General features: G+C 36.9%; 1 non-coding gene across 1 annotated transcript; it reads right to left on the bottom strand.

Moving 5' to 3' along the window:
• Positions 1-14,514: 14,514 nt before the first annotated feature.
• On the bottom strand, positions 14,515-14,621 carry LOC145044615 (small nucleolar RNA R71). The gene has a single exon (XR_013681563.1). It is a non-coding gene; the product is annotated as a small nucleolar RNA R71 (small nucleolar RNA).
• Positions 14,622-23,876: the final 9,255 nt, after the last annotated feature.

Genomic DNA, 23,876 nt, shown 5'->3' with positions numbered 1-23,876 from the left:
ACTTTGAGAAAAAGACTGGTATGCTAAGCGTACTAGGCGCATTCTAGTATGATGGTCGTAAACTTTTTTACGCTAAGCATACTCACGACAGATGCAAACCCTAATATTTAGGGGTTGAGTGCTATATAAATGTCCTTATAAGCTCATAACCCTTCCTTACCTCAACCTCCTCAGTCTTGAGCTGTTTTCCCCAAACCCTAGTCCATATCATGACTTTGTGAGATTATAGAGCGTATTTGGAGTAGTTGGAGAATGAAGTATTTGTTGGATTAGTGTCTAAGCCAGTAACCATATTTGGTAAATACTTGACCCGATTGTGCATGGTCCTTTTGGGTTGCCTTCACCAAAGCAACTTGATTGGAGAAATAATAGAGAAAGAGGTTATTATGATTTATTAATATGTTATAACAATAATATATTAAAGGAGAAATCATATTTGTTTAATTAATATTGGTCAATAATTAATTAAGAATTAATTTTGTGATCAAATGTAATTAATTAAATTAGAGGGGCTGAATTGTAATTATGTGATAGTTACAAAATAGGGTAAGGATTATCCTAAGGATAGGTTGGACGAATTTAAGGTGACAAGGCCTTAGAATTCGTCCATGATAAGGATTCAAGGCTAATCTTATGGTTTGCTTGGTGGGCAAGCAAGTAGATAAGGATAAGGATTGAAACCCTATCTCTACACCTATATAAACACCCCTTTGGCTCATGATTTCGTTCATACCTTCCCAAGGCTTCTTAGGGACGAATTTTTATACCTCTCCTCTCTCTCTCTCTCTCTCTCTCTCTATAGCCTCTCCATTTGCTCTTGGTGTTTGTGAGCCATTAGAGGCACTACACTTGTGGTGCTTGCTTTCAAGACTTAGGGTTTGAAGATTCAAGTTATTATTACAATATAACAACAAGAGGTATGTAATCTAACCTTCTTGGTTAATTTCGAAAATAGCAATCATCTTTAGAGTTTTCTTATGTGTTCATAATGTTGTGTATCTAATAGTGAAAACATAGATCCAATGCTAGGGTTGCATGTACGCACATGATTGTTTGTATAAAACCCAACAGTGGTATCAGAGCCCTTGGTTAACTTGTTTTCAATTAGTTTATTCAATTGTATGAACTTGACATATTAGGGTCTATTGCCAATAAACCCTAGGAGGCTAAGTTTTTTCGAGATTAGGGTTTGCAAACGCTAATTTGCAAGAGTTTGAATCAGATCTTCAAATCCTTTCCTTCAACCCTTAAATTTCGAAATCTAGGGTTAGTCTTAATCCCTTGATTTTCAAAATTAGCCTCCTCCCCAAGATAAGATCCTAAATTTTAGGGATTTGAATTATCCATTATCTTGTAATTATCCTCTAATTGTTATATATGGTAATTATAGATTTTGCATTATCCTAACCATAATTTCGAAATCTAGAGAGATAATTAAGGGATTAGAATATCTTAAATGTATAAATGGTAATTATCCTCGTGATTTAGATAATCCTTTATGATTTAATAATTAAATTAATAGTCTAATTCAAGATGATTATTAAATCAACAGTTTTAATATTTAAAATTTTAATTTACATGTCATAAATTCGAAATTTTTTTAAGAGAAATTAAATCTAAATTGTTTTGAAAAGTTTCAAAACTTGCCCTCAAGTTTTGGAATTTAAATTTTGATGCATATTTAAATTCTAAACCCTAATGTTTTGAAATGTTTCAAAATATTGCCCTCAAGTTTTGGAATTTAAAAGTTGATTAAAAGTTTAATTTAGGAATGTTAAATTCCAAAACCCTAGTATTGTTTTGAAAAGTTCAAATCACACCCTTATGGTTTTATTAATTAATTAAGGTGTATAATTAAAAGAAGTTAATAAATCCATAAAAGTTTTGGTTTACAATTAAAAGTATAATTTTTATATTTGACCACCTAACATTTTAAAAGTGTAAAATACACCCTATACTATATATAACATTAAAAGTCTAACATTATATATATGTATGAGTAAAAGTCAGTCTTACCGTTAGTAGGCTTCATTCACGAAGCTGGTCTATAAGGGGTGTTTAAGGAAATTGCCTATAAAATGGCGATTGAATGGGTATCCACTCTTAGCCACCGCACTCTTGACTAGTGGAGGGTCGTTAGCCGAACGGGTAGGATACGAAAAAACTTTCCATTATAAGTATAATGAAGTAAAAAAGTAACTAAATGTTTTACAAATTCCCAATCTTAATTACTTAGGCAAAAGTGAATTGATGCAATTCTATGAAATTACACTTTGTGCCCTTGCGAAGACGTTAGTGGAGCGTGTGTGGTTTACCGGCACATTAAATGGTTCTAAGCAAAGGTAGCAAAGGGTGACTCAATGTTTGTCATAGTTCGGTGGAGCGTGTGTGGTTTACCGACACATCGAATAGGTGACTGTAACATGTGAGGGCACCATGTAAGTTTGCATGGTTATTCACACCCGCTTTGTGATCCTCGGCATCCTAATCACAAACAAGAGGGGCATATCGAGATTTAAACATGCCATTGAAATTTCAATGAATCTCAAAGGATCTAGGAGTTTTCATAGATTTAAAACTTAAATTTCTTTTTCGTTTTTCGTGGTGGAAATTAGTGAATCGTCATTCACTTACCTTCGAATATTCTGCAGTTAGGCTTACGGCATCCCTCTCTCGAGTTGTGGAATATTGTGTTGGGTCCTAGCCTTAGTATTTCATTTGGGTGATTTACTAAGGACCCAATCAATCAACTAACTTGAATTTGTTTCTCCCGTTTTGTAGATGTCAAAGTTCGACAACTATGGTCCTCCCAAATCCCGTAGAACAAGCATTCCACATGAAGATGGTATTCCATGATTCGATCGAGGAACAAGAAATCATGCTTCACTTCCTCCACCTCTTCCAATTGTTCTCCTTAACCCACAAGATCGAAGAATTGAAAGGTTCAATATCACTAAGGCCCTATTGGAAATGAAACATGAAGATGGTAAATCCGTGTGTGCCCACATTCTAGGAATGAAATCACACATCGATAGGTTGATTATGTTGGGTGTGTCATTTCCCGATGAGTTGGCTGTGAACTGGATTCTGCAGTCACTCCCTGAATCATATAATGAGTTCAAAAGAAAGTATTATATGATGGATCATGACGATAACCTCATGGACCTAACTTACATGCTCATTGCTGCTGAATCAGAAATGATTTGGCGAAGCAATGGAGCGTATTTGTTGGGAAAGTCAACCGACCATGCTTCCGAGGACGTTCTAAGAGAAGCGACATGCGTTTGCTGCCAAGAGAAAGGGCGTTGGATAGAAGTCTGCCCAAAGAGCTTGAAGATTCCAAAGATGGGAGAGTCAAAGAGTATGGTTGTGTTTCAGGTAAAAATACACTATCTAATTCCATTAAGTTCCTATTCGTTGACTCTTAATACATGATGTGATAAGATTGCATTTAAATGTTTTGCAGGATTGGTGAAAAGAAAGGAAGCTTGATGAAAGAGCAAAATGAGTCTAATAACAAAGAAATGGATCTCGATCGCATGGACTTGAAGATTAGATTTTGAGCTTATATATTTATGATAGAATTGTTAGGAATATTCAACTACATAGTTTTCAATGGATTTTGCATTGTAAGGAAAAATGTTTTCCGCTGCTTTTATAAATAAAATAAATTTTGTTTGACTTATTTATTTGTTTATTTCCTTGCAATGAAATCGTTATGAAAATTGATGTTTACATATTTCTACAACGAATGGATATGATTCTTATTTATGGAAATGTCGAGAATTTACCAAATAGGGAGAGTTTCTCATCACCCAAATTTCAATTGGACAGAAATTTGGAATCACACAACTTGGTTGCATGATGAATGAGAAATTTCATATTTGGAAATTAGACTAATTCATTGACAAAGTGTCAAGTGAAGGACTAGGAGATCGAGCACACAAAGTTATGTGTTGATCAAGTCCACCATAAGAGTAAAAAAGATATTCATCATTATTTACTAAAGGCTTAGTAAATATGATAAGATTAAGTGTAATTCGGAATTGATTAAAAAGGTTTAAATCACTGGCAGAATGAATAAGAAGAATCAAGTAGGCAGAAAGATAAAAGGTTCTCCATTCTAAGAAGAAGGGAGAGTACCTTTTACGTTTTATGATAGGTCTTAATGATTAAGAACCATATCTCAAATGATCCTCTAAGTGAGTCTTAGTACAATTGTATGTTTAAGAAGAGGAATCAAGAATTGAAGAAATGGTTAAATCAAGAAGTCAATCATACTTCATTCCAAAACAAGTCTTAGAGTTTAGATTGTGACAATGAGTGACAAGTGTTAAAAGGTTATAACGTTCATCAAATGTGGAAAGTTGTGATGTCTTGGATAAGACAAAGACCAACTAGGACCAATTTATGAAGTGTTTTGATAAAAACTACACTAACTCTTGAATATTTGTTTGTCAAGAAATGTTTATTGACAAGAGAATATTATATGTCAAGGAGTAAGTGGGAGTCTTAATGGTCTTGAAAGGTTTCAAGAACAAATAAAATAAACCTTATCGATCATCACTAGCACACGATTTGAGGTTAACAACCTATCGTGTTGACATTATTTTGTTTCTGTGCTGTTAATTATGCATGTGAGTCCTATGAGTTCTCATTTGAATGCATAAAAGGCAAGGACCTTGATCAATGGAAACTACATTGATAGGAAAAGGTGAGTTGCTTAACTACTTGGAAGACATGGTGCGCAGGCGTGCTACCATAAGGCAAGAAATCAAGATTAAGAAAGTTCGGTCCATATGAGTTTGAATTTGTCGTAAACCTTGGTTTTAACAAATTCACATGGATAGGAACACATACACCGTTTAAATCTAAGTTTCATAAGATTTCCTCCTTCATGAAAATCATTGTGAGAAAATGCTTTCACTAAGAAAGATTTTAAGAAGATAGTGATTGTAAAATTGCATTCTCGAATTCGATTATGGTTACGGTATCCCTTTCCATGATTTGAATTGTGAGGTTTGGCAATTAGTCTTAATTGTTTAGACACACATATAAACTATCTAAGGCAAAGGTGTATAAGTTCAAGAAGCATTGATAGAAGATTATCAAAGTACTAAGTATTAGAAACAAGAACTTAAGAAATTTAATAAGTATTGTTTTTCTGAAAGTTAAGCTGTTTCTGAATACATGTCAAAGCTAGTGGGAGCATAAGTGTTATGTTTTATAATAATCATCATGATAGTGGGAGCATAAATGTTATGATTGTATGATTATTAAGGCACGTATTGCAAGTTGGCAATATTAATTATAGAAAACAAGAGTTATATCTTGCAAAGTCGTAAGGGTTGTAAAGTTGTTTTGCTATAATTAAGGGAGATAATATTATGCTTCATTTCAAATCTAAAGGATTAGGTTGAGAAATGTTAACAAATTTAGTCAAAGGTACATAGTGTGTTCTTAAAATTTCGATTATGATTACGACATTCCTCTTCATAATTCGAATTTTGAGAACATAGCAAATAAAACATTATGCATCGTGTCCCATACGTTTCTGGTATAGTGTCGATTGCAAAAGCTTTAATATTTGACCATTCTAAAATTTTCCAAATGTCTAGCGCATTTAGAGGGAAAAGGGACTAGAATCGGTTTTGACTAAAATAATTAAACAACTATCAAAGGACAATCCAATGTTCGACGAGGATTGGTTGCTTGTGAGTAGTTGGAAGCATGGTATTGGACGGACCATATCGACATTATTTTTAATAGAAAAGATTCTATTAAGAATGAGTTGTCATATGGAAAATATGGATATGGAAATGTTTCCATATTGGATGGACCATATCGACATTATTATGAATAGATAAGATTCTATTAAGAATAAGTTGTCATATGGAAAATATGGAAACGTGTCCATATTAGGAATTGACTATTGAAAATCTATGTCTAGATTAGAAACATTTATGCAAAAGGATGTTCAAAGGAATGTAATTTGAGTGAGAGACATCATATCTAAGGAATTGTCTTGTAACAATCTCCGATAGAGGACTTTGTAATATCATTGGCAATAGTCTTTGTGACTTTGGTGCAATGACATTACGAAAGGATCATTGCATAAAATGTTAGAATCTAGTATATTCTATTAGTAGCAAGAATTTGATATTCTTTCACTTATGTAAAAGGATTTGGAGTTGTGAAATGAGAATGATTGGAAATGTGTTCAATTTGATCTATTTCACAAAGAAAGAACCATAGGTAAACATTGTGTGCATGCTAGGAGCATGGGACTAGCGTAATAATTCAAGTAAGAAGTCGATTACCCGAAACGACAAATAATGAGTAATCAATATGGTGATAAATAAAAGGTGTTTTATTTATGCTCAAAGGTTTGAGGCCATAGGGTATTAGTAGTATTCTCGTGTTTCACTTTGCATGTTTTGACATCCTGAATAATTTAATTGGTTTAGAACTGTCAAATTATTCGAACGGGCCACAGTCGTTCATATGTTGGAAGTAGATATGAATGAAGATTGTCGGGAATTGGTGTGTGGATTGTCTAAAAGAGTATTAGACATAAGTAAATGTTTGCTGCAACGTTCATGAGTGCTTATTCGAGCATTGGATTAAACCCACGCTCACCTGGATCACTCCATGAATTGTATCACGAGTGGTTGGTGAGACGATAACATCTTATATTCTTGAAACCGAGATGTGTGAGTTGTATCTTGCAAATCGGTTGCACATTGATAATATGTAAACGCACCAGTAACTCGGTGTTATAAAACTTATTGTTGCGTGTGATTTGGTGAGTGAGTGCAAGCAAACATTGAGTCAAAGTTTATCCATTCCTTTTACCCAAAGTGGGATAAAAGCGATGTCTGTGGGCCCCTCGATGATTTAGTGATGACAAACGTAAATGCTCGGCCGGGCTAGGGCTACTTTGATTTGTTCAATTAGTCGGTCGTCGTAAATCGGAAATCGAGAAACAACACATAGACTGAGAGAATAATTTCAATCCATGTATCGTGTCTATACGATATCTAGAATGGAGGAATATATGATCCCTTATCTGAAGGACAGGTTACTGATAAGATCAGAGTTTGACAACGTCTTTGAGAGCTACGATTGCAAATCAAGGTGTACTTACATCTGTAGTTACTAGACTTATCCAAGTAGGAGACTGTTGCATTAGTGTCTAAGCCAGTAACCATATTTGGTAAATACTTGACCCGATTGTGCATGGTCCTTTTGGGTTGCCTTCACCATAGCAACTTGACTGGATAATAATAGAGAAAGAGGTTATTATGATTTATTAATATGTTATAAGAATAATATATTAAAGGAGAAATCATATTCGCTTAATTAATATTGGTCAATAATTAATTAAGAATTAATTTTGTGATCAAATGTAATTAATTAAACTAGAGGGGCTGAATTGTAATTATGTGATAGTTACAAAATAAGGTAAGGATTATCCTAAGGATAGGTTGGATGAATTTAAGATGATAAGGCCTTAGAATTCGTCCATGATAAGGATTCAAGGCTTATCTTATGGTTTGCTTGGTGGGCAAGCAACTAGATAAGGATAAGGACTGAAACCCTATCTCTACACCTATATAAACACCCCTTTGGCTCATGATTTCATCCATACCTTCCCAAGGCTTCTTAGGGATGAAGTTTTATACCTCTCCTCTCTCTCTATAGCCTCTCCATTTGCTCTTGGTGTTTGTGAGCCATTAGAGGCACTACACTTGTGGTGCTTGCTTTCAAGACTTAGGGTTTGAAGATTCAAGTTGTTATTACAACATAACAACAAGAGGTATGTAATCTAACCTTCTTGGTTAATTTTGAAAATAGAAATCATCTTTAGGGTTTTATTATGTGTTCATAATGTTGTGTATCTAATAGTGAAAACATAGATCCAATGCTAGGGTTGCATGTACACATATGATTGTTTGTATAAAACCCATCAGTATTGCACCAAGGAATTGGAGAAGGAGGACAAGCTTGTGGATCTGAAGTTGTTTTGTGTCCTAGAAGCTCTAGAAGGTATAAAGCCTCAAACTTTATGCTTGTATGTTATGGATCTTTCCATGTTAGCTTTATGGAACCATTCTTGTCCCAAAAAGTCCCATAGTTGGTGCATGTTATGATTTGGACGAGATACGTTGTCCTTTCAGGCCTTTAAAGAGGTCCTAAGTGATAAAAATGATTTCCCAATAGCTAAATGTGTCTCATGCTTGGAGTAGGAAGGTCTTAATCGATTACGACCAAGTATTAAGAGCTTTCGAGACGTCCAATGTGTTAAAGTTAAAGACTTTATGAGTCCTAGGCACATTTGGTCACTGGATCTAAAGTTTAGGCTTAAGTGCTTAAGCCATTATTTACTTAATAGAGTTTTGGAAAAACTCGTTTACGACCAGCGTAGTTTCAGTATGTCCAACATACTAAGTCGACCACCCTGATGGTGGTCAACACAAAATGGAAGTACGCCCAGCATACCAGAGGAGGTACACCCAGCGTACCAGAGGAGTACGCCCCGCGTATGCCCTCTGTTTGGCTTTTGACAATTGGGCCTCGGGATTTCGGCTGCTTTTGGACTAGTTGGACTTGGGCCCTGCTGGACTCTCTGAATAATTGCGTTTGGGCCATATTTTGATAATTCATCTTAGAGTTAGGCCCAATTAGAAAGTTGGGCCTGATTAGGAAAATTGGGCCATTAATGGGCTTTGGACACATGGACATTCAAGATCATGGATTTTGCATTGGGCCTTGGCACAATTTAGAGAAAATGCAATATGGATTATGTGGAACCTTAGTCAAGATTGATATCCCATCTATTGACTTGGTATTTATTATCTGATAGTTCAGGATTTTCGGTGCGACAACGATTGGAGGCTTTCAGTACTTCCAGCACTACTTGCGATGAGAGTTTTCCTCACTATACTTAAGGGTCGAAGTCACCATGGCCGGCCCTTTTGGATTGTTATCCTGATATGTTATGTTAATATGATCTATTAGATCAGTATCCTGGTAGATAGGATGGTATTTTACTTTTATGATTTGTTAGATCAGTATCCTGGTAGATCAAGTGTTATTATCTCGTTGTGATCCATTAGATCAGTTTGTCTGGCTATAGATTGTCATGTGATTATCTGTTATATGTGCACATGTTTGACTAGTGGTTGAGGCTTATCTGCTTTGTTTAAATGCCAATACACCTGGGAATTCCAACCTGTAGGTTGTGGGCCTTGAGTATTCCATCCTGAGGATGATTGGACTCATAGTATGTGGGCATTCCAACCTGTTGGTTGCATTCCAACCGAATGGTTGAGGGTCTGGGTTATTCCAACCTGATGGTTGACTGGACCCATAGTATGATGTTTGTGATTATATGTGTATTATTGTGTGCATGGGTTTTTTTAGGGGAACTCACTAAGCTTTTGTCTTATAGTTCCATTTTATTGATTCAGGTACATCACGTGATCCTGGAAAGGCAAAGGTGTAATCATACAGCTCCTCACATTTATAATTATGTTGCTGGGATACTCTGATATTATATCATTTTGAAAACAAGTTTTGTAATGTTTAATGGTTTTGAAACGTTTTTAAAAGTTTAAATTTAGCATAATTTTTATGAATGTCACACGTAGGAACACATAGTTTATCACCTATAGTTTGTGAACATGCATATGTTCCACTGGACAGTAAGGAATAGAGTACATCGTATGCACTCACATGTTAAAACTGGATGACTTGTGATTTGCACAGCGCTTCGTCTAACACTTTAGCTTTTCTTTGATGTGACCTTGGTATAGTTATAACTAAGTCTTAGTCTTTTATTTTATAACACTAGAGATAGTCTAGCTTCCACAACAATCCCAATATACACTGATCTATAGTTGATAAGGAGCAACCAGGTATGATCATATCAAAGGTAGTGTGCGTTTGGTATACAGAGTATACTGTTTTTAAATCCCACTTTAAACATGTCATTAAATCTATCATAGTTATCCCCCTCGTAAGTAGATCAATAAATATAATAACATGGAATCACTAATAAATCTTATTTATAGATTCATAACAATGACTATAAATATAAATATAAGTTAAACTTAAAGCCTAATAAGTGTAAGTTAACTTAAAAAGATTTCTGACAAAAGCTCGGATAGTTTGCAAGCAGAACTTCGAATCGAACACTTCTATCTCTTCAATGACTCATGGATTAGCTAAAAACTTCTAAGATCTACATAAAATAGGGGAAAAGAAGGAAACTTTCAGAGAGAATGGTTCTGAAAGGTGTGAGGAAGAATGAGGAGGGTTGCATCTATTTATAGGGCAGATTTTGACCATGCCTGCCGCACACATAGAGACACCCACCACACCCTCGATCCATGTTGCTCTTTCCATTTCGTGACACGTGGTGAAAGAGTGATAGTCCACACCCCACCTTCTCGAAGTGTGCACCGTGCAACCTATGTGCCTATGTTGCTTTTCAAAAAACTTCAAAAAATCATGTCTTTCTCTTACGAGCTCCATTTTAAATGTTCTCTATATCCATGTGTAGCTATCGATGAGTACTACAACTTTCATTTACACTATGTCGGCTAATTCTCACTTTACTTTTAAAGTTATATTTTTTAACAGGCTTAGATTGTTTAAGTCTGTATAAAAATCATAACTCTTGTAAAGTTATTTTAACAATCGTAAATGTAAAATTAGAGTAAGTATGAACACGAGGAGTTGCAAGAGAAGTTGCAATGAGAATGAAAGCTTAGTGCCTACAAGAGGAGTTGCAATGAGAATGAAAGCTCAGTGGCTACAAATGTCAAAAATTTACAGCCCCTAATGTACCTATATTACTTATAGGATATTAATGGACACAAAATATTTAGACTTCATCATTACATAGAAAAATACCAATGTGACTAGCAAATACATACATAATAAAGTCTGGGGGACCTTCTTTATTTACAGACATTCACTAACAAGACATTTACCAAAGTTTGACACATCAATACACAAATACAATCCACAAATCTGTCATTTGACATCCATTCCTGACTATCCATATTATTATAGTATAGCCTACATCTCCTTGAATCTCTCGTCAGATCTAAACATCACTATACATGTACCTTGGTACTACTACCTATGATACAAAGAAACATAGTGGGTCAAGCTGGGAAGCTTGGTGAGGACATAGGGTTTTCAACCTACAATAATAATTCATTTGTATAATTATCTATTTCACATCAAATATTTAACACAATTAGCCATCCTCGTTTTCTTTCTATATGCATTAGTAAGGACTTATTCTAAATATCATCGCGAACATCAAGTAGATAGTACTGCTTTGGGGATTCCTCTATAATAAACATCAATAAGAAATAGAGTACGTCGTATGAACACGTAGTTCGTCACCTACATGTTATGAACCTACCTTTGTTCCACTAAACAGTCTAGAATAGTCGGCGATCGTCATTTATACTTTGTTAGATGACTACATCGTTAGTAAAATAGTACTATTAAAGTCATGGCATGTTATCAACATTTTCATCTATCATCACCCATCACCCTCATCGGTTGTCATCTCTTATCACCCATCACCCTCGTTATCTATTATCTCTCATCACTATAAAATTCATGGCATCTTATCATCATTTTCATCTTTCATCACACTTCAATACCTAATGTATTATAAGCATGAAAATAAATATACGATTAAATCATATAAAACCCAACTTATATTATTTCATCTAGAATAGATCATGTTAAGCACAAAACATAAGAACATATAACATTTAATTATACAAATACTTAATATCTTTATGTAAGAGGAAACTAACTACGCCCTCGCTTGTTAAAAGTGGATGACTTGTGATTTGGGTAGTGCTTCGTTTAGCACTTTAGCTTTCCTTTGATGTGACCTAGGTATAGTTAGCACTATGTCTTAGTCTTATATTTCTTGAGACTGGTGATATTCTAGGCTCCTCAACAATTCTAATGTCTACTGATGTATAGTTAATAAGGAGAAACGAGGTAAGATTATATCGAAGGAAGGTTTTTTTTTGGCATATAGAGTATACTATTTATATATCCACTTTAAGAACGTCATTAAATGTAGCCTAGACATCACACGTGTAAACAGACCAACTAGTATTATGACATGGAATCACTGATCAGTCAGTATAAAGTTAAACTTAAAGCATAATAAGTATGTCTTAACTTACAGAGATTTCTAACAAAAGCTCAAGTACTTCGCAGGCAGAATTTCCACCCAAGAACGTCTATATCTTCGATGACTCAGGGCTTTGATAAAAAATTCTAAGATTTATGGGAAAATCAGACTAAAGAATGAAATTTTTTAGATAGAATGGAGTTGAAAGGTGTGAGGAAGAATAAGGAGGGTTGCATCTATTTATAGGGCAGATTTTGACCAGACGCATCGCATGCATATAGGTGTGCACCACACCCTCCAGCCACACTGCTCCTTCCGTTTTGTGACATGTGTCGAAAGAGTGCTGCTCCATACCCCACCTTCTAGAAGTGCGCTCCACGCAACCTTTGTGTGTGTGCCACTTTTCAAAAAACTTTAGAAAATCGTATCTTTCTCATGCAAGTTCCATTTTCAATGTTTTTAATATTCACGTGTAGCTATCAACAAGTACTACAACTTTTATTTAGACTTTGTCTGCTAATTCTCACTTTAATTTAAAATTATATTTTTAATAGGCTTAGACTGTCAAAGTTCGTGTAAAAATCATAACTCTTTCATACGAAATCAATTCCCAACTGTCTTTATATTGTCTAATTCATATTTACGAGATCTTCAACTCTCGTTTAGGATTGTTTTGGCTAACACGCAACTGATCTAAATTTCGATTTCCATGTCACACACTATTATACTGAAAATTCAAAAAATCATAAGTTCATCATACGGAGTAAGATTTTTTCATTGTTTATATGTACGTTCTATTTTTAACGATTACTACAACTTTCGTTTAGATTACTTGGGATGATAAGAAACTTATCTCATATTCGTATTTTTTGATGTGCATAGTTGTGTCAGGTTGATCATGAAACTTTGAAAAAACATAACTTCTTCGTCTGGTGTTGAATTTAAGTGCTCTTTTATCCACGAGATATCCATTACGACTACTACATCCATAGCTAAGATTATTTATATATCTTAAATGTATATTCCAAAATTACGGGCATTATAAGAGATGAAGTATTTTTATGGATTTCTGAGTATTTAAAATCACTTTCAATGAAGAGGTTTAGTTATGGATAAATATTGATTGTGATTACCATCATAACGATTATTTATTTAAATATGATGCCCAAGAATCATTATTACCCTAACACAATAGTAATGATATTAAAATAACCTAACACACAAACACACACACCCACACACACACACACACACACACATATATATATATATATATATATATATGTGTGTGTGTGTGTGTGTATGTGTGTATGCGTGAAGTTTATTCGATCGACACAAACCTTCTAAGAAAAGCAAGCTCATTTTTATTTGAATGTTTTAGCTGAAGTATGGGATATAAGTGTTGATGAAGTAAGAGAAATCATGATAGATAATAATGTTGCTATTCAAGAAACAAAACAACTTAGAAAAGGAGAATGTTTATCTGCGAAATTTGCTCAAGCTCTTTCTTCCACCGAAGAAAGTGCTATCAAGTCAATAAAATTCAACTCTTCAATATTAGTGTGGAGAAACAACATAGGGTTTCAGAGCTAAATGATAGGATCACTCCAAAGAAGTTTGAAGTTGTTATGACTCGAAAAACAGAGGCTAATCCGATTATCAGGGTGTGATACACCAAACCAAGGAATAAGTCTCTATAGCTTCACTTGGTCAGGAAGAAGACTGAGTATGAATACATCGATGTTGAGAGCTCGAATACACCTAAGAAGTCCCCTTTGTCCAACTTGAAGACTATTTTTGGGAAGAAAAAGAGTAGCAAAGTAGGTGCATCCAGCGCATCTTTAGCAAGGGAAGACTCGATTAAGGAAGACACCGAGTACGACACCGAGGAAGAAGAAGAACCTACATACAGGCACGACTCTGATTCTGGCGAAGAGTTAGCTCTTACCATGGCTAACATTGATGAAGTTCCCATGGGAGAGTGGAAGAAGAGGATCCGCGATGACACTGGCCCGGTACTTGTGCAACCCGCAATTCCTGCAACTGCTACGTTCCAGCTAAAGGGCCACATACTCGCTCAGCTAAAGGAAATTCCTTTCTATGGAAAAGACCATGAAGATGCCTACAAGCATTTTGATGAAGTCAATGATGTAGTTGATTACTTTAATGTTCCAAATGTGCATCGTGAGATTCAGCTACTTCGCATGCTCCCAGTAACATTCAAAAGTGCTGCCAAATACTAGCTCAAGTCACTTCCCCCCGAGTCAGTCACCACACGGGCCAAGATGAAAGAAGAATTTATTGATCACTTTTTCCCACCTTCCAAAATAGCCAAGTTGAAGAAGGCCATTGCTAACTTTGAACAACAAGCTGGAGAGTCGCTATATGAAGCTTGGGAGAGGTACAAGAGCCTGCTAAGAAATTGTCTGCACCATGACCTTAATAGCCAATAAGAAGTCTCCATCTTCTATGATGGAGTCAATGTCACAACCAGGCAGTTACTTGACTCGCAAGGCCCGCTAACAAAGAAGCCACCCTCGATGATCAAGGAATTGATTGAAGAATTCTTTAAGCATTCAAGAGAATACCATAATCCAAGAAATGATGATACTAGCGGAGCCGCATATGCAGCTACTGAAGACTTGTCCACAATCATGGCTATGCTAAAAACCATGGATAGGAGGATGGATAAAATGATCAAACGATCCATGCTATTCGAGTGGGTTGTGAAAATTGTAATGAACCTCATCTCACTAGAGACTACGACTTGGATGAAAATGGCAACAAAAAGGTGCAAGTATGTTACTCAAGTGGGGACCAATATGATGAAGATTGGCGAAAACCAAAGAAAGAGTGGCTCCCTTATGAAGAGTATAAGAAGGCTAAGGAGGAGAAGTACAGGCAGAAAGGAAGAGGTTTTTACCAAAAGGAGGAGCCGGCACAAGAAAGAAAACCAAGTTTGGAAGAGATGCTTAGAAAATTTGTAGCTGCTTCAGAAAAGAGACATAGTGATCATGATGTTGCAATTCAAGAAACAAGAACCATGCTTAGAAACCAGCAAGCATCTATCCACAACATAGAAACGCAACTAGGGAAACTTGCTCAACAAATCAACCAAAGATCACCAGGCGAACTTCCAAGTAAAACCAAAATAACCCACGAGGCGCGCACATAAATATAGTCACAACAAGAAGTGGGAAGATAATCACTCCTCTGGCCCTTATTCAGAATAAAGTACCGAAAGAATTACAGAAGAAGGATGCAGAAATTCAAGACCAAATTCAAAATCTTCGTGGAACAGAGCCTACTCGCAGAGTCCAGAATATGGACTCGACGAGTCCACTGCCAAACCCGAAAGAGTAGATCTCTGAAAATCCCTATCATCCTCCATTGCCATACCCAGCCCGAGCTAAGAGAGAGAAGCAGGAAGAGGAGTACCAAAAGTTTCTTGATCATATCAAAGCTCTTCAAATCAACATACCCTTCATCGAAGCTGTCGCACAAATGCTAAAATATGCAAAATTCCTTATAGAACTTCTCACGAATAAAAGGAAGATGGAGGAAGTGAAAAACGTCGTTCTTAATGAAAACTGCTCAACTACCATGCTAAATAAGCTACCAAAGAAGAAGGGTGACCCGGGGAGCTTAACTTTGCCTTGCCAATTTGGTAACTTGGCTACCATTCATGCTTTGGCCGATTCGGGAGCAAGTGTAAACCTCATGCCACATTCATTCTTCAAGAAGCTGGATCTCCCAAAACCAAGGCCAATCCGTATGGCGATTCACTTGGCAAACAAGACAGTCACTTTTCCAAGAGGCATATGTGAATACTTACTGGTCAAGGTGGACAAGTTTGTATTTCCTGCAGATTTCATAATTCTAGATATGGAGATGGATCCTCAAGTCCCGATCATCCTCGGAAGACCCTTCCTCAACACTGCAAGTGCTATAGTAGACATGAGGGACTCAAAGCTTACTTTACGGGTAGGAGATGATTCAGTCACTTTTAGGGTTGATCAAGCTATGAAGTATGCAAGGAATAGTGATGACATGGCATTCTTAATTGACATGCTTGATGAATTAATGGAGGAATGCAAAAGTGAAGATCCCAACAAGTCCACAATTTTTAATGAAGAATTTAATGTGGAAAAAGACTTAATGGAGATCGAGAGGCTGCCGGAAGAAGCTGAGTGTGAAGAACTGATGAAACAATCTGAGAGATCAACTTGCCGAGTAGGGCCGAGCTACTCGCCGAGTCCATGCATGGAGAAAATGGAATTCATGAATACAGCTGCGAACTCGCCGAGTCCATTACTTGCACTCGACGAGTACAATCAATAGAACCCAAAAACCGAGCTCAAAACGTTACCAGAAAATTTGGAGTATGCTTTCCTTGACGATGGCCATCAAAATCCAATTATCATAGCCTCTGACCTTTCCAAATCTGAAAAGGAAGAACTAGTTCAAGTGTTGAAGAAGCAAAAGCGGGCCATAGCATGGAGGATTACCGACATCAAAGGAATAAGCTCCTCTTATTGTTCTCACAAGATTAATCTGGAAGAAGGAGCAAAGCCGGTTGTACAGCACCAAAGACGATTAAACCCAAATATGCAAGAAGTGGTCAAGAAGGAAGTGGTCAAGCTTTTAGATGCGGGGATTATATATTCCATTTCCGACAGTCTGTGGGTGAGTCCGGTCCAAGTGGTGCCCAAGAAAGGAGGGATGACGGTCATAACCAACGAAAAGAATAATCTTATTACGACACGAACGGTAACCGGTTAGAGAGTGTCTATCGATTATCGAAAGCTAAACGATGCCACTCGTAAAGACCATTTCCTCTTACCTTTTATTGTTCAAATGTTAGAAAGATCATCGGGCCATAGTTATTATTGTTTTCTAGACAGATTTTCAGGTTATGTCCAAATACCCATAAACCCAATGGACCAAGAAAAGACCACATTTACTTGCCCAAGTGGGAGTTTTGCTTATTGACGCATGCCCTTTGGGCTATGCAACGCACCTGCGACATTTCAAAGGTGTATGACAGCCATATTCCACAATATGGTGGAAAAATTCATGGAAGTCTTTATGGACGATTTTTCTGTTTTTGGATCTTCCTTCCATGATTGTCTCACAAATCTTGACTTAATGCTTGCTAGGTGTGAAAAAACTGACTTAGTCCTCAATTGGGAGAAATGTCACTTTATGGTCAAGGAGGGTATAGTTTTAGGCCACAAGGTTTCCAAATTGGGAATTGAAGTGGATTGGGAAAAGATTGACACCATTGCCAAATTACCCCCACCAACTAATGTGAAGGGCATTAGAAGTTTTTACCGGCGGTTTATAAAAGATTTTTCTAAAATAACTAGACCTCTAACACAATTGCTTTTAAAGGATGCACCATTTAATTTTACTAATGAGTGTTTACAGGCATTTGAATTCTTAAAGGAAAAATTGACTAATGCTCCGATCATTATTGCTCCAAATTGGGATTTTCCATTTGAAATAATGAGTGATGCTAGTGACTTTGCATTAGGATTTGTCCTTGGTCAAAGGGTTGATAAGCACTTTCAACCCATTTATTATGCTAGTAAAACTTTAAATCCGGCCCAAGAGAATTACACCACCATGAAAAAGGAATTATTAGCTGTGGTGTACGCTTTTGATAAATTCCGCCCTTATTTAGTTTTATCTAAAACAATTGTTTTTACTGACCACTCTGCTATCAAGTATTTGTTTTCCAAACAGGATGCCAAGCCAAGATTGATACGATGGGTTCTACTTCTTCAAGAGTTTGACATAGAGATACGTGACAAAAAGGGAATGGAGAATGTAGCAGTTGACCACTTGTCAATGCTTGAAAACCCGAAATTGCAAGAAGATAGAGTTGGAGATGACTTTCCGGACGTGTACATTATGGTGACCGTGGGAGAAGAACCATGGTTCACAAATATAGCTAATTACTTAGCTAGCAAATACATCCCAAAAGATATTACTAGCCAACAAAAGAAGAAATTCTTTTCTGAAATAAAGTATTACTTTTGGGATGAACCATATCTTCTCCGAAGCTGTGCGTATGGAATCATATGAAGATGCGTGTTCGGGAATGAAAGCCGGAAAATTTTGGAGCATTGTCATAGCGGGCCCACGGGTGGACATCATGGAGCACATTACACTGCTAAGAAGATCTTTGACATTGGGTTTTACTGGCCCACAATTTTTAAAGATGCAGCCCAATTTGTCAAAGAATGTGATGCATGTCAAAGAGTGGGAAACATTTCCTCCCGAAATGAAATGCCACAACATAGTATTCAAGTGTGCGAAGTATTTGATGTGTGGGGGATCGATTTCATGGGACCATTTCCCATGTCCAAAGGCAACAAATACATATTGGTGGCGGTGGATTATGTATCCAAGTGGGCAGAGGCACAAGCTTTGCCAAGTAATGATGGTCGGGTGGTGGTGCGCTTTTTAAAGAAGCTATTTTCAAGATTTGGAGTCCTGAAAGCCCTTATAAGTGACCGAGGCACTCATTTTGCCAATGATCAACTAGAGAAGGTACTAAGGAAATATGGGGTAACCCATCAATTTTCTTTATCTTACCATCCACAAACTAATGGAAAAACCGAAGTGACGAATAGAGCCTTAAAGAGAATCTTGGAGAGATTGGTGGGGAGCAATCGGAAAGAATGGTCGGATAAGCTAGATGATGCACTTTGGGCCTTCCGTACAACTTTCAAAACACCTATTGGTACTACACGATATAGGCTAGTTAATGGGAAGCAATGTCATTTACCGGTGGAGATCGAGCATAAAGCTTTTTGGGCTTTAAATGTGCAACTTCAACATGGCGGAGCTCAAGAACAACCAGTTAATGCAAATGAATGCTCTTGAGGAACTTAGAAATGATGCTTACACTAGTTCTTTAATCTACAAAGAGAAAACCAAGAGCTGGCATGACAAGAGGATCAAGGGAAATAAAAAATTTCATGAAGGGCAAAAGGTGTTGCTCTTTAATTCAAGACTAAAACTCTTCTTGGGCAAACTCAAGTCAAGATGGGATGGTCCTTTTCTAGTGAAGAAGGTGTTTCCACATGGTGCTATAGAGTTATTAGCAAAAGATGGTACCCCTTTCAAAGTCAATGGACATAGGGTTAAACGGTATGAAGAAGGGGTCCCAAGGAATGAAGGCATGGAAGAGTTGCTGTTGCTGGAAGGGATTGCAGCAACGTAGAATGGGAGGAGTCTAGCTAATGACTCCTTACAAAGAAGCGCTTCCGGGAGGCAACCCAAGTTTAGAGTTTGCATTTCTTTTTCCTTTATTTTTTGTTTAATTTCTTAGGATCTGTTTCATTCCTCTTGTTAAAATATGTTCTAAATAATTGTTTGAGGGCAAGCAATGCTTAGAGTGTGAGGTGGTGGTTTAAAAATAAGAAAAAATTCATTTTTTGTCAAACTGCAAGCTTTACTCGTCGAGTACAATCGATCTACTCGGCGAGTACTTATCAAAATACCCATAAAATCGCGAATAGGCGGATCTACTCGGCGAGTAGAACTTTTCTACTCGGAGAGTAGACAACTTACACAGACGACTTATAATCTGTAAAAAAAAAAGGTTTTCACTCATTTTACCCACACACTCACCGTGCACAGCCACTCTCAATCCATTTCTTCAATTTTTTGCTGAATCTTCAACTTTCAAGAGTAAAGGTATGATTTTTACACTTAATACTTATCAAAGGTTAAAGCTTTATCACTTCTTAGCCCTTATTTTGTCTAAAATTCGGATTTGGGGGTTTCCTCAATTTCTAGGGTTTTGATTTTACTATGAATTAGGAGGTTTTAGGAAAAATTTCTTTTGGATTAGTGTTTATTGGACTTAGTACAACAAACCCCTATGAAAAATTGGGTGTTTTGGATGACCTATATATGTGCTGCATCAATCTGGTCCCGATGTTCATCCTTCTCGCCGAGTAGTTCATGAACTCGGCGAGTAGGATGCTATACAGATCTGTTTTGTTCGATTTTAATTGTTAGGTGTTGTTTGTTTGTGCTTTCTTAATGTTATTTTGCAGGTACCATGTCCAGAAAAGGTCAAACTTCAAGAGGGGGAAGCCAAGGGGACATCCCGTGGCTCTCTTTTCGCCAAATCACCTCTAAATCATCTCAAGCCCGCGCCAAAAACAAATTAGAAGCTTTGAAGCAGAAAGATATCCACTTACCTAATGCAGTGGACTGGGATTGGCTGGGGAAGGTTGGGTTGGAAGGGGAATTGACGCCATATTTGGTAAAAGAATGCAATGTGGAGGATTCTACCATCATATGTGATGGTTGGTTACAATTGTTCAAAATTCAAGAACCAGTCTTCGCTGAATTATGTTGGGAATTCTTTGCTACCATCTCATTCTGGAGTGGTAGTGAGTATTATAATCCCAATGTAATTTCCTTTTCTCTTGGTGGGGAGCTGCGACAATGCAGCATGGCTGAGTTTTCATGGAGGATTGGCATCTATGAGCAAAATACCATGTTAAATGAAGACTTTGAAGCTTTCTTGAAGAAATGCCACAAAGATCTCCCCGAAGCAGTGGTTGCTTCTACCTGGTGAAGTACTATTGCCAACCGGGTATACATCCTATCTTTCACACAGGAGGGCCACATTCGTTCACCGATCCACCGTCTCATTCATCGTTTCGTAGCTAGCACGATTAATATGCGGAAGGACGATGACAAGGTCCCGACCCTTGACATCTTCTATATTTGGAGTATTATTACTCCCGATGGTTTCTGCAATCTCCCCTACTGCATAGCCAAATATCTTGTGGAAGGGGCTGTTAAAGAGAAGGTGACCTCCAAAATCAATGGAGGGATGTTTGTGACAAGGCTTGCAAGATCATTTTGGGTATTGGATTTGCAAGAGGCAAGGGCACTGACGGTCATTTCTCCCCCTCCGTTCAACACTACACTATATAGGAGGGCAAGGATTATGGAGAAGTTTGGAGATTCTTATTCTATTCCACATGCGGATGAGCCGGTTATCCCCGAGGAGCCGGGACGGCGGGTGAGGCAACGAAGTGAGCGGGTACGAGAGGACCCACCGGTTATTCCGATGGAGGAAGAGAACGATGGGTGGAACCTAGTTGAGTACCGGCAATACTTGGATGATATTGGAAGAGGGGTCAATTATAATAATCAATCATTTGAATATCTCTTCCAACAAATGAATATCACCCCGAGACCCGGACCCAGTTATCCCTACATTATGAATTGGGAGGAAAGGATGAGGAGAGGCAATGAAGGAGGAGGAAGTGGAGCTTGAGGAGTTGACATGGAGGAAGAAGATTGAAGATTTCATGTTTTGTTTTTTTATTTATGGTGTTTGATTTGAGCAAATGTTAAACTTGGATGATTTTGTTTCTTTTAGGACTTTTATTGCTTTCACTTTTGGTTGCATATTTTTCAGGATTGGAAGGTTAGGATGCATATAGAAGTTTTAAGGGTTAAGGTTCAAGTGAGGAAGTGAGGAATGTTCAAATAAGGGTGCAAAGTTTTATCATTAAGGTTGAGTCCGTTAGAGTTGGGAGTGACGGAGAGTGTTGTTGCTGAAGTGTTTAGAGGAAGAGTCAATGAATTATCCCAACACACATCAAGTTTTTGGCGCTGTTGAAAAAAACCCCGACAATGGCACATTTGCAAAAAAACCCCGGCAACGGCGCCTTTGCAAAAAACCCCGACAACGGCGCCAAAAACTTGATATGTGTTTAATGCACTGGTTTTATTCCTACTTTTAGTTGATAAATTAAGCACACAAAGGTAGTGAACCTGTCTTTTAGTGGTATAGTTGGATAAGTAGGGTGTCGAAATCAGGGAATGGAAATTAATCTAATAACTAATTTTAACTAAGCAAGTAATAAAAGTAAAATGTTTTTTCTCTAGTTTTACAAGACTAGAAACTTAAACACGCCACTTAAGCACTTAATTAACTAAACAACTAAGACAAATAACAAATTCACCAAATTTAATAAAGGGTTTCTGTTTAGGTCTAAACAATTCACTCCTATGGTTATTTATATGATAAATCAATTGTTATTGGTTACCAACTATAGTGGTTAGGTTCATGTTCATTACTCCTAACCCTTAGACAATTAATCAATTCAAGCAGTGGCCAATTGTTTAAACTAATTAATTCTCTAGTTCAATTATTTGGATTAAATAAGATTTGTAATTGGTTAATCAAGTTGGTGTTTCAATTAACCTCTTGTTTGTTGGTTTCTCAAACAAGCTCACACATTAATTTACCCATTCTCTAATTAATCCTATTTTCATATTCATTATTCCTAGGCATATGATAAAGTGTTCGCATAAACATATGAGGTTAACAACTAAGATATGTTCATGCATCTTAATTGCCTTCCAATTAACAGATTATAGTTGTAGTTAATGCATAAGGTTCTTTAATGATCACCAATAAACAATCAATCAAAAAGTAATAATTAAACCATAGGAGTAACTGGGTCTTCCCCAAACAGAAACAAAAAACTCAAAAACAAATTCAACTAGGCTAGACATGCTTAATTCCTAAGATTAAGTGGAATGTATGACCTATATTGCCTTAATTATTCAAAGGTTCGAAGGTTAGGGTTTCTCAACTCTCCAAAGGGTTCTTTTTTCGCAGATGCAGCTCCCAAAACGCCAGAAGTTCTTTCCATTCGGATAAGGGTTCGCTATTTATAATTATCACCAAACAGGGGGTACTCAGCGAGTAGATCACCCAACTTGCCGAGTAGATGCGTGAAATCCATCTATTGCCAGGAGTCTTGACTTATCTTCTGGAATACTCATGGATACTCTCCGAGTAGCCTCGAGGACTCACCGAGTTAGTGTGTTTTTGTTCCTCATTCTTCATTCTTTGGTCTCTAATTGCTTCTCCTTGTTCCCTTTTACTTCCAAGCATGTCTTTTGGACTGAAAACAAAATTTAAGCATTATTAAGTACCTTTTGTCCACATTATGCACCTAATTAGCTAAAAATGAATAAAAATGTATGCTAAACATATGACTAGCTATGAAAATATCAGTTAGTCAAATTTGGCAACACCGAGTGCATACAAATTAAAGAAATTGTCGACAAGCACAAAGGTATTCATGCTCAAGAAGTGAAGTTCACAATTCAGAAGCCACTAAACAAAGTTAACAAGCTGAATCTTGTGTCGTCAGCTGGTCCCTCTAGACCATCCACCTCAGGAAGAATAGGCGCCCCTAGATAGTCCAAGAATACTAAGTTTCTTCTTCATTATGGGCTATGGCACTCGACACATCAACAATGAACTGCCAGCAAGTTGTGAACCATTTGAGTAAATGTTCATTCGAGAACCAAAGCATGGTATTTTCTATCTTGACAGTCAAAATCACATTTTTGCACAGAAGGACTCATTAATTTTGAACTGGAAAGAGGATATCATGTGTTGATCTGTCTGGAGCTTAGTAAAGATTGGGAGAACTTTAAATTGATTAATTCAAATGAGTTAAGCCTGAGATCTTAAAAGAAGCTGATAAGTTCTACAATGGTTCTGATGACTCTAAAGAAGAAGATTAGATTTTACGTCATCAAATAGGGGGAGATTGTAAGGTCACAACTTATGATCTGATGAGTCAAACACTCTACATGCTAACTATGAGGGTCAACGTCTACAACACCG

Source organism: Lactuca saligna, chromosome 4 (genome assembly GCF_052625555.1).
Source record: "Lactuca saligna cultivar CGN05327 chromosome 4, ASM5262555v1, whole genome shotgun sequence".
Classification (NCBI taxonomy): Eukaryota; Viridiplantae; Streptophyta; class Magnoliopsida; order Asterales; family Asteraceae; genus Lactuca; species Lactuca saligna.
This window is presented reverse-complemented; position numbering and strand designations above follow the sequence as displayed.